Source organism: Ictalurus punctatus, chromosome 1, assembly GCF_001660625.3.
Source record: "Ictalurus punctatus breed USDA103 chromosome 1, Coco_2.0, whole genome shotgun sequence".
Lineage (NCBI taxonomy): Eukaryota > Metazoa > Chordata > Actinopteri > Siluriformes > Ictaluridae > Ictalurus > Ictalurus punctatus.
Genome location: NC_030416.2, coordinates 5,252,077 through 5,263,650, shown reverse-complemented (window position 1 = coordinate 5,263,650; position 11,574 = coordinate 5,252,077). Strand labels below are relative to the sequence as shown.

General features: G+C 37.7%; 1 long non-coding RNA gene across 2 annotated transcripts; it reads left to right on the top strand.

Moving 5' to 3' along the window:
- Positions 1-673: 673 nt before the first annotated feature.
- Positions 674-11,096, top strand: LOC124627693 (uncharacterized). 2 transcript variants are annotated; one of them, XR_008396286.1, is made up of 10 exons: positions 674-3,375; positions 3,628-3,790; positions 4,037-4,228; positions 4,582-4,653; positions 5,074-5,124; positions 7,981-8,031; positions 8,345-8,392; positions 9,075-9,180; positions 10,234-10,304; positions 11,038-11,096. It is a non-coding gene; the product is annotated as an uncharacterized LOC124627693 (long non-coding RNA). The 2 variants fall into 2 exon arrangements; XR_008396285.1 differs by lacking the exons at positions 10,234-10,304; positions 11,038-11,096 and having other exon boundaries at positions 9,075-9,457.
- The last annotated feature ends 478 nt before the right edge of the window (positions 11,097-11,574 follow it).

Genomic DNA, 11,574 nt, shown 5'->3' with positions numbered 1-11,574 from the left:
ATAAGACTTGGAAATATGACGGAGACTAAGCAACTGAGCGTAATACTTCACAAAGTCATAGTGTCCAAAAAGTCTCTTATATAGCGTGGTTGTGAGTGCTGTGAATTGGATGCAGGAGTGCATGATTAGAATGAGGGTGAGTGTTCTGGGAATTGCGGTCCATGGCGGCCCTGTTTGTAGGCAGCAGTACAGTATGGGAAATGTAATCACTTGTGATATGACATTAACTAGTCATTTAGTTATGTACATTAATAAGCTGATTGTATTATTGTATATTAGACACTAGCTGTGATTGTCCCAATGCCCAAAACCCAGCCCATGCTGTCTAAATGCTTATAGACCTGTTGCTTTGACATTTGTTATCATTAAAATCTTTTAATCTATGGTATGTAACCGTCTTTTCAGTACTGTCGACTTGCATGCAGAGCATAGAGGTCTGTTGATGATGCAGTTTCATTGGGTCTACACTGTATGTTTCAATACCTAGACGCATCTGGCACCTAAGGGGTCTGTTTGTTGATTACAATTCTGCTTTGAACACTGTTCTCCCGTTCAGGCTGTATGGCATATTATTTCATATAGAAGTTAAAAGTAGCCCTGTCAATGCATACTTGACTTTTTGTTGGGAAGGATGCAGGTAGTCAAACGTAAAAACAAGCACTATAATCCCTTGACCATTAGCACTTGCTCATCATGTCTATTACTGTACACAAATGACTGCAATTCCCACTCGCAGTCTGTAAGGATGTTTCAATTTTCTGATAACTCCACAATAATGGCTTTGATTTCTTACAAAGGTAGAATAGCTAATGGAAGTGAGATCTCATTTTTAGTAAACTGGTATGAGGCAAACAACCTGGAATTGATTGTTTCCCAAACCAAGGAAACATTAGTAGACTTTTACAGGAGCTGTGGGGTCCACCTACACTTGGTTATCAACAACACTGAAATGCGACAGCCAGAAATTTCTGCGAGTGACCATCTCCTCCACATTCAGATGGGGGGAAAAACACCAGTACTAAAGGACCCTTCTCATCCAGCTACTAATCTTTTAATGCCCTCCCTTTTCACAAATGTTTAAGAAGCATTGAAACTAGAACATCCACACTCTAGAACAGCGCATATCCTGGAGCTGTCAGTCTCCTTCACACTCAAAACTTAGCAATACAGACCACTCAGTAGGGTTAATAATTGTCTAATGACTGAAATGTTTAAGTATTTGAATCAATTTATCAGTGGATTGTTCTAATTTCAACCACTTGTATTTGCTATTATTTTCCTTACAGCTTCTGGTGTTCTATCTATGGCCTTCATTTGTGTTTGATTTTATTCTACATATTTGCTTTCATTATTATTTTATGGGTTGGATGTGTTTCATACTTTTTAATGTATTGTGCTGAGTGGTTCGGTTAGTTTAATTGAGCTCACAAACACAAATTTTCGCGAAACTACCCAAGGTAGACGTCACCAGAAAAGCTTAGGCCGAAAAGAAAGTAAAAATGGCGCAATTTGGACACAAATGGAAATATAATAAGCTTTTGTTTACCACACCATATTGAAAGGTAAACAAAACACTGTCCTCTTAAAGCGGAGATAAAAAGCAGAGAGACCTTGTTGAGAGTTGTGTTTTCATGGCTGGTGTCCACCTGAGTTTATGCCAATCGCCATATCACTTTTTCAATTATGTACGACTCGCATTGACAGGGGAATATCCAATTTGTCTGTTTACATAGCAGACGCAAATGCACATATCTAATTCATATCAGATTTATTTCCAAATATGAATGAGGCCTGAAACGGATCTGAGAATATTGGAATCCTTGTGCTTTTTCCTGTTTACACGCTCATGGGTCATATCTAATCTGTGCCACATGGAAGGAAAACATTGGAATTGGGTCACCTGAGCCATGTAATGTAAATGCAGCCTTAAACTCAGGCGGACCTGGTACCAAATGACGTCATTGCACATCCCCTTTTAATGTTTAAAACCCACAGCGTACCCAGCTGACCATGTTTTATATTGTTGTAAAGGTTAGAGTCCCTACGTTTCATAGAAGTGCTTTCACATTAATCTCTCTCTCATTAATCATAACAGAAAACAACATTTTAGGCTTATAAGCTTCACATCCACCTAAAATTATGGATGTGTGTGGAGATATGTTCATAGAAACCATATATCTTTCAGTCTTTTTTCACTACAAAATAGTAAATAGATGTTTTTTATGCGCATCATGAATCATCTATTTTACCTTTCTGTGCAAAGAAATTTTAAAATAAAAAATTTACATTGCTTGAAAAAAAAAAACTAAAGAGGATAAATAAAATAAAAAGAAAAAACACCACGCCCTTTTTGATGACCTCTCTCCGACTCGACTCCGCCCACTTCCTGCTGAGATGATCACTTGTGGGTAAAGCATCAAGCTTTAAAGAGTTCAGGTAAGATTAATGATAAAACTCAAAGCACGTGGCTACTCTTTAGGTCTAGAAACTGTTTTAGCAAAGTTTAATTTTATATTACATTGGTTATAAAGTTTTAAAAAATATTTTGCAGTTAATTTGACGACTTAGTGCTAGAAGTTAATCAAGCTTGCTTTGGTCGCAGGTGCGCAGCAATTATGTAACGTGTCCTCACGGTGTGGAATTAACAATGTATTATCGAAGAAGGACTTTTTTGCCATTTTATAACAGTAAAGATAAAGTAAAGATAAGTAATAACTAAACAGCTTGTCCTGTGCTTATTTTGGGTGGAAAAATTTATTATAAATAAATGATTAAATAAAGTTATTGCCAGATTGACATGACATTTATTTTTTGGAAGATTTGGGCAGTGTAAATGTCCTTGCTAATTAGTCTGAACTATCTTTTTTAGGCTGCTATTAGTTATTAGTAATGTTGCTGTAGGTGTCTGTAGCTCTAGGTTTCACCTAATATAAATATATAGTCTGTACATGTTAGCCCTATCATAATGATTCTCTTTAGTGACAATCATAATGTGGTTGAGAGAGAGAGAGAGAGAGAGAGAGAGAGAGAGAGAAGCATGTTACAAATCAATTATGTTAAAATACTAAACACAAATTTAAGGACCAAAATATTTCTCCTGTTTCACTGGTACTACTTACTTGCATGTAGATAGTACAAAATAATCACTATTGTTAATATTTCCACCCTCTATAAAAAAAATAAAAGTATAAACTCATAGTTGATTAAATCAGTAATGTTGTAAAATGACTAAAAACATTATGGGGCCTTTTCAGGAGATGGCAACAACAAGGTCCCGGAGGGCCAAACTATCACCGAAGGATGAAGCTGCATATTTTTCATCCATGTTTAAAGATAAGGATGGATTTGATGTAAAATACATCAATTCAGTTAAAGGTGAGTAACACAGACCTACGCTTAAGTATTGGTTTAACTTTGCAATAGTTTGTGTCTATATGTAGTTATGTCCCCATAATTACTGCTAGTGTACTGTGGGGGATGGGCAGAAGTTCAGTGTTTCTCTTACTACATTCAGCTTGGACTTGGTTTGTGTGTTGTACGTCCCCATAATTACTGTTGGTGTCATATTGTACTGTGGGTAGGGGGATTGGTGTTTCTCTTACTCCTGATTGATCTGTTCTTTGTTAGGTCGAGGAGTGTTCAGTTGTCGCCACTTTCAAAAGGGAGATTTTCTTGTTGAATATCGAGGAGAAGTCATAACTAAACAAGAATATGAAAGAAGGCACAGAGTATACCATCGTGCGCTTGAAGTTTTTTTGTTTGAATTTCGTTTTAATGGAAAACAGTTATGGTACGTATATTGCTGTACTTAATTTACAATGTCTTGCAAATTTACAAAGTTGTAGGTCACCCAAGATACAAATTCTGCTTTTTCTGACTCCATGCATGTAAAACTAGAAGTAATGATGAACTAGGATGACAAGTCCATACAGAAACATGATTATTTCATTATTCCTTGAAAGTTGCACTTACTTATTGTGTAATTCAGTCAGTTTTATTAAACCTTGTAGTTAGCATTGTGTTCTTGCTGTTTCAGGGTTGATGCTGCCAGAGATGGCGGCTCTTTAGGGCGACTTGTCAACGATGATCATATGAACCCCAACAGCAAAATGAAAACGATCACAGTGGACAGAAAGCCCCATTTGTGCTATTTGCAATAAAGGACATCAGTCCTGGGGAAGAGATTTGCTATAACTATGGGGATTCTGACTGGCCATGGAGAAGCAAGGTAAGACGGAACTTAATTTTCACAAGTGATTTGGCTCGGCATAATTTTCTGAGCAAAATTAAGCTTCAACATGTTCCAATTATATTCAGACTTTTTCATTACATTACAATTTTATTCCACTTCAAATAGCCATGTTGCAAATGGAAATGTTATGTGAAAAAGATATTCAGGCTGCTCTGAATGTTTGCTCTTTGTTGTTGAAGAGATGATCTGTGACGGAATTGGAAAGTGCATATTTTACCTCAAACATTTTAACCTACTTTCAGTCATTTGAACGCACAGTTTACTGTTAAAACAGTTTGTCAATCATGTGGAGAACTTAAGGTATTGGTACTTTATTTGAATCCATACAGGTAACTTCAGAGACGCAACAGCAGTCAGATGCTTTGGTCAGCTGTTTAGCAGCAGAGGATGGAACAGAGAAGGTAATGTTCTGTGAAATGTGTGTCTGGTGCTAATGCCATTTCAGACTTTGTCCAAGTTGCAGACTTTCATATGGTACTGTGTACGTTTGTCTACTTTTCTAATTTCAGTGGAATGCTAGCACTACAACAAATCTCACTTCAATTCTGAATTAGCATGCGTTTGTATGTCCCCGTAATTACTGCTGGTGTCATACTGTGTGGTGGGGGATGGGTAGAAGTTCAGAGTTTCTCTTACTACATTCAGCTTGGACTTGGTTTGTGTGTTGTACGTCCCCGTAATTACTGCTGGTGTCATATTGTACTGTGGGGGATGGGTAGAAGTTCGATTTTTCTCTCCATGGACCATGGTTTGTGTAAAACTAGTTCTGCAAAATTAGGTATTTTTGGTCAAAAATTAACTTTTTTCTTTGATCCCTTAAGATTTCATCTGAGACTGATCCTCAGCTGAGACTGAATGACAACACTCAACAGGTAATTTAATTTCCATTAAGTTTTGGTAAGATTATGCAGGATCTGCATAAACTCTGTAGAGTGTGTTTTTATTCAGAAAAGTAAAGATACTTTCCTCAAAAAAGCCATACATGAAAGGTACACACACAGTGAGGACTGTGTGCTGGAGTAAATTCACACATGCGCTAACTGTTATTCTACACATTCACCTGTATTATCTGTCATTCTCACATTACATATTTGTATTTGGAACTCAAAAGCATTACCATGTTCTGTCTTGGTTTACAAAAATAATGTTCAGTAAGCAAACTTATTTTTCTTCCCCCCACCCCATAAGATCTCAACAACGTCTGATCCTTAGCTGACACTTCATGATGTTCAACAGGTAATTTAATTTCCATTGGAAAATTTAGTATAGGCATAAGTGTTTTTCTTATGTTTTTTAATTGGCAAAGACCAATCAGACTTCTGGAATAGATGGATAGTGATAAAGGTTTTATTTACATTTGCTCACATATTTCTTATACAGCAGTACAGATGATCCCTTGCCAATCTATGTTTACAAATGTGTTTGCTTTTTTGTATTAATTTTTATGAAAATAATAAAATGCTGTCTTAGTCCAGTTAAACAAGAACAAGCAATATGTTGTTCATCATTAGATGCTTTCTTAATTTTTCAAAGGTGACTTCAGGGATGGGACAGCAGTCAAATGCTTTGGTCAGCTGTGCACCAGAGCATGGAAAAGAGAAGGTAAATAATTGTTTGTATAGTGTATGTGTGTCTGTAACCTGGAAAGGTATTGACCCTGAACCTGGAGAGCCACTGTTCTGCAGAGTTTGGATCCTACCTTAAACACTGCTGCTACATTTTTCAGTGATCAGCTCTTGAGAAATTATACCAGATAGAACAAAATATCATAAAAACAATCAGTCACTGCTTAGTATTATTTACAGTATCTCACAAAAGTGAGTGCACCCCTCACATTTTTGTAAATATTTGATGATATCTTTTCATGTGACAACACTGAAGAAATGACACTTTGCTACAATGTAAAGTAGTGAGTGTACAGCTTGTGTAACTGTAAATTTGCTGTCCCCTCAAAATAACTCAACACACAGACATTAATGTCTAAACCGCTGGCAGCAAAAGTGAGTACACCCCTAAGTGAAAATGTCCAAATTGGGCCCAAAGTGTCAATATTTTGTGTGGCCATCATTATTTTCCAGCACTGCCTTAACCCTCTTGGGTATGGAGTTCACCAGAGCTTCACAGGTTGCCACTGGAGTTCTCTTCCACTCCTCCATGACGACATCACGGAGCTGGTGGATGTTAGAGACCTTGTACTCCTCCACCTTCCGTTTGAGGATGCCCAACAGGGTTTAGTCCATCACTTTCACCCTCAGCTTCTTTAGAAAGACAGTGGTCATCTTGGAGGTGTGTTTGGGGTCGTTATCATGCTGGAATACTGCCCTGTGGCCCAGTCTCCGAAGGAATGGTCTCATGCTCTGCTTCAGTATTTCACAGTACATGTTGGCATTCATGGTTCCCTCAATGAACTGTAGCTCCCCAGTGCCGGCAGCACACATGCAGCCCCAGACCATGACACTCCCACCGCCACACACGCTTGACACCATCTGAACCAAATAAGTTTATCTTGGTCTCATCAGACCACAGGACATGGTTCCAGTAATCCATGTCCTTAGTCTGCTTGTCTTCAGCAAACTGTTTGCGGACTTTCTTGTGCACCATCTTTAGAAGAGGCTTCCTTCTGGGACAACAGCCATGCAGACCAGTTTGATGCAGTGTGTGGCGTATGGTCTGAGCACTGACAGGCTGACCCCCCCCTTCAACCTCTGCAGCAATGCTGGCAGCACTCATACGTCTACTTCCCAAAGACAACCTCTAGATATGATGCTGAGCATGTGCACTCAACTTCTTTGGTCAACCATGGCGAGGCCTGTTTTGAGTGGAACCTGTCCTGTTAAACCGCTGTATGGTCTTGGCCACCGTGCTGCAGCTAAGTGTCAGGGTCTTGGCAATCTTCTTATAGCCTAGGCCGTCTTTATGTAGAGTAACAGTTCTTTTTTTCAGATCCTCAGAGAGTTCTTTGCCATGAGGTGCCATGTTGAACTTCCAGTGACCAGTATGAGGTAGTGTGAGAGCGATGTCACCAAATTTAACAGACCTGCTCCCCATTCACACCTGAGACCTTGTAACACTAACAAGTCACATGACACCGCGGAGGGAAAATGGCTAATTGGGCCCAATTTGGATATTTTCACTTAGGGGTGTACTCACTTTTGTTGCCAGCGGTTTAGACATTAATGGCTGTGTGTCGAGTTATTTTGAGGGGACAGCAAATTTACACTGTTACACAAGCTGTACACTCACTACTTTACATTGTAGCAAAGTGTCATTTCTTCAGTGTTGTCACATGAAAAGTTATCAAAAATGTGAGGGGTGCACTCACTTTTGTGAGATACTGTATGTATTTGTTGTTATAAAAACTGTATGATATGACAGGCCAGTCATTTGTTGCTTTGTAATGGTCATGTTCACGTTAGCTAGACATGCACACATGCAAAGCAGTTAGCCCATAGTTACTGGTGACCGGCGAATGCCGGTTAAACTTTTCTAATTTGTATACTTTTCTAATTGGGTAATTAGATGGGTAGAAGTTCAGTCCTTATCTTACTACATTCAGCTTGGACTTGGTTTGTGTGTTGTACGTCCCCGTAATTACTGCTGTCATATTGTACTGTGGGGGATGGGTAGAAGTTTGATGTTTCTCTCGGCAACTTGGACCATGGTTTGTGTAAAACTAGTTGTGCAAAATTAGATACATTTGGTTAAACTTTTTTCTTTGATCCCTTAAGATTTCATCCGAGACTGATCCTCAGCTAAGACTGAATGACAACGCTCAACAGGTAATTTAATTTCCATTAAGTTTTGGTAAGATTATGCAGGATCTGCATAAACTCTGTAGAGTGTGTTTTTATTCAGAAAAGTAAAGATACTTTCCTCAAAAAAGCCATACATGAAAGGTACACACAGTGAGGACTGTGTGCTGGAGTAAATTCACACATGCGCTAACTATTATTCTACACATTCACCTGTATTATCTGTCATTCTCACATTACATATTTGTATTTGGAACTCAAAGCATTACCATGTTCTGTCTTGGTTTACAAAAATAATGTTCAGTAAGCAAACTTATTTTTCTTCCCCCCACCCCATAAGATCTCAACAACGTCTGATCCTCAGCTGACACTTCATGATGTTCAACAGGTAATTTAATTTCCATTAAGTTTTAGTAAGATTATGCAGGATCTGCAATAATCAGTCACTTCTTAGTGTTATTTATGTATTTGTTGTTATAAAAACTGTATTCGATATGACAGGCCAGTCATTTGTTGCTTTGTAATGGTCATGTTCACGTTAGCTAGACATGCACACATGCTAAGCAGTTAGTCCATATTTACTGGTGACCGGCGAATGCCGGTTAAACACCCCATTTGTATACTTTTCTAATTTAAATGCAATTCTTGCACTACAACAAATCTCTCTTCAATTCTGATTTGAAATGTGTTTGCACGTCCCCGTAATTACTGCTGGTGTCATACTCCGTTGTGGGGGATGGGCAGAAGTTCAGTGCTTCTCTTACTACATTCAGATTTGACCATGGTTTGTGTGTTGTACATCCCGATAATTACTGCCAGTGTCGTACTGTGTATTGTGGGGACTGATGAACTGAATGTAGGAACAGTTTGCGTATTTGTACCCTATTTATTTTTATGCCTTACAGTGTAATACATTAGTGATGCATACATTTTGTTACAATGGAACTATTAAAATGATTTACTTAAACCCCAACTCTCTAATTAATCTCTTAACATCTATTTAGAGTTTTTCAATTAAGATAGGATAATCAGATTTTTTATTTGTTTGTTTATTTTTTTTTGTTTAACAGAATTGCAAACATGATGTAATCTCCTCAGTAGTATCAAGCTTGGATAAATGTGACAGCTGTAGTGGACCCTTTTCTGCTTTTAAGTGGCTTGGTGTGAGATGTAAGGGTAAGTATTTTGTTTTGACAAGTAAAATATTTCTCTAAATGTTTTATGGTAAAACCCTAAATTATTGTGTAAATGACAAAGCCTACATGCTTTTTTTCCCCCCCATCTAAATGTATCTTTAATTTGGCTTGAAAAAGTTGACATACTTTTGAGTTAAACGTATCCTTTGTATTCTTCTGAGCCCTTCTTCTGTCCATCCATCTCTCAGTCCATCTCCTTATTAATGTCTTACTTTTCTCTCTTTTCTTTCTTGCTTCCTTCCTCCATATTTCTTTTTCTTTTTTTATTATCAAACTCTCCCCATCTGTCTACCTATGTCACTCTATTCATATTTCTCATTCTCTAGTGTATTTGTTGGATACACTCCTATTTCACATGTTTAGCAGTTATTCATTCTTAACTGTCTTTTTTCCTCTCTCTCTCCCCATGTACCTCTCTTTAGTTCCCTCCTTTTTCTTTATTTTTTCTCCTTTCTTGTCCATCTTATAGTCACACTTTCATTCGAACTGATTATCTATTGTTGTGTCATCTATCACTTTTGAAAGCATTTTTCTTTCTTTTTTTCTATTTGTCTGGACCACTTTTTTTAAGCTTGACATATCTAATTCACTCCTGTTTTTCTGGTAACACACATCTATTTCTCCATTTATGCTTTAATCAGAAATAATCTCATCTATATTTTTACCGATGGTAATTTTTTTTCCCCCTTTTATATCTCTCCTTTATTTTCTGTCTGTCCATCATATTATCCATCCAGCACTATTACTGTAGTACATTTTCTCTTCTGTCTTCCCTTAGAAGTCTTCTATCCATCTATCCCTCAGTCATGTTTTCAGTAATACTCTTTGTATCCATTGACCTGTATCACTTTCTTTCCAGCTATCTCTCCTTTCTTTTTTCCTCTTTTCAATTATTCACACATTCTATCCATCAATCACTTCCTGTTACGACTTTCTTCCTGCCATTCTTTGTCTGCAACAACTTTTAATTCTTTAAATACATGTAGAGTGAGTCACATGAACCAACCTTATGTTCATTATATCCTCTGTCTAGTTTGCTCCTGCTTCTGGCATAAAACCTGCTACAATAAAAAAGTGAAGTGCAATCCTGACACCTTAACTTCGGTAAGTGTATTTTATTGAATTCATTTTTCACCCCCCAGGTCATCAAAGCTATGTCTGGCTTTCTTTCTTCAACCAAAGAAAAATTAAGGTTTTGGCGGTAATGCAAGTAAAGGGGATCATTGTAGACCATTTTTGACACTCCCAAATCCATATTTAGACAGCTTCAAAGTAATCCACAAGACTCCAGCACCCAAAAAAGGATCTTCTCTAGCAAAACCATAACTCAATTTCAGAAAAAGTTATGTACATACATACAGACTTTAACTACAAATGATCACCTTGGGCCAGCTCTGTGATGTGCTTCCAGAAGACAGTTTAGTTCACGACTTCTCGCATGATGTATGCAAGTTGGGAAGGTCACATGTAATGCATCCAGGATGCACACCTGAACTAACGTTTTTTTTTTACCAATAACCTGACACATACTAATATACAGTGATGAAGATTAAACATTTGGACAGCATTCTTTCTCCACACTTGTAAACAATGGGGCGGTTCTTGCAGTATACCTCCTGGGTGTGACCTTCCCATTCACGTGCATTAAATAGTTAAAAATTCTGGAACGTTTTCCTCCTAAACTTATTTTTTTCAGCTGAAGAAAGTCATATACATATTGGATGGCCTTTGGTTGAGTAAATAATAAGGAACTTTTTATTTTGGGGTGAACTATTCCTTTGAAATGCATTTTTTAAAATTTGTAAGAGATTTTTTTTTTTTTTTTTTCCTGTTTCAGAATTCCGAAGAACAATTTTCCAGTGAGGACATATCAGGACTATGTACCCGACAGATCAGGACTATGTACCTGATTCTTCGTCAGACAGTTCAGAAGGGAGCATAGTGTCTTCAGAACAACTCTCAAACTTTCAAAGTATTAAAGTGTAAAGAATCTACTGCAGAAATTCAAAATGGCAGACAATGCCAAGAAAGCCTCAGTAACTGCCAAGATTCCCTGCCAAAAGATCCAATCTGTACAGTTGAGGATAGCACAAGAACTGGGGAAGATCCATGTGTGCAGTCTTCAAATATAACCTCATCAGTAAGCAAGAAGAATTACTGCTACATTTGTGGAAAACCACAGTCAAAGTTTACACGTCACTTAAAAATCCATGAGAAAACAAATGTGGATGTTGCTCGAGTTTTGGCACTGCCAGATCACTCCAAAGAACGTAAAAAAATGCTGACAAACTGCGGAACAAAGGGAACCTTGAACACAATAAAGAGGTTTTAGCAAGTGGGAGGGGATTGTTAAAACTCAGACGCAAACCAAAGA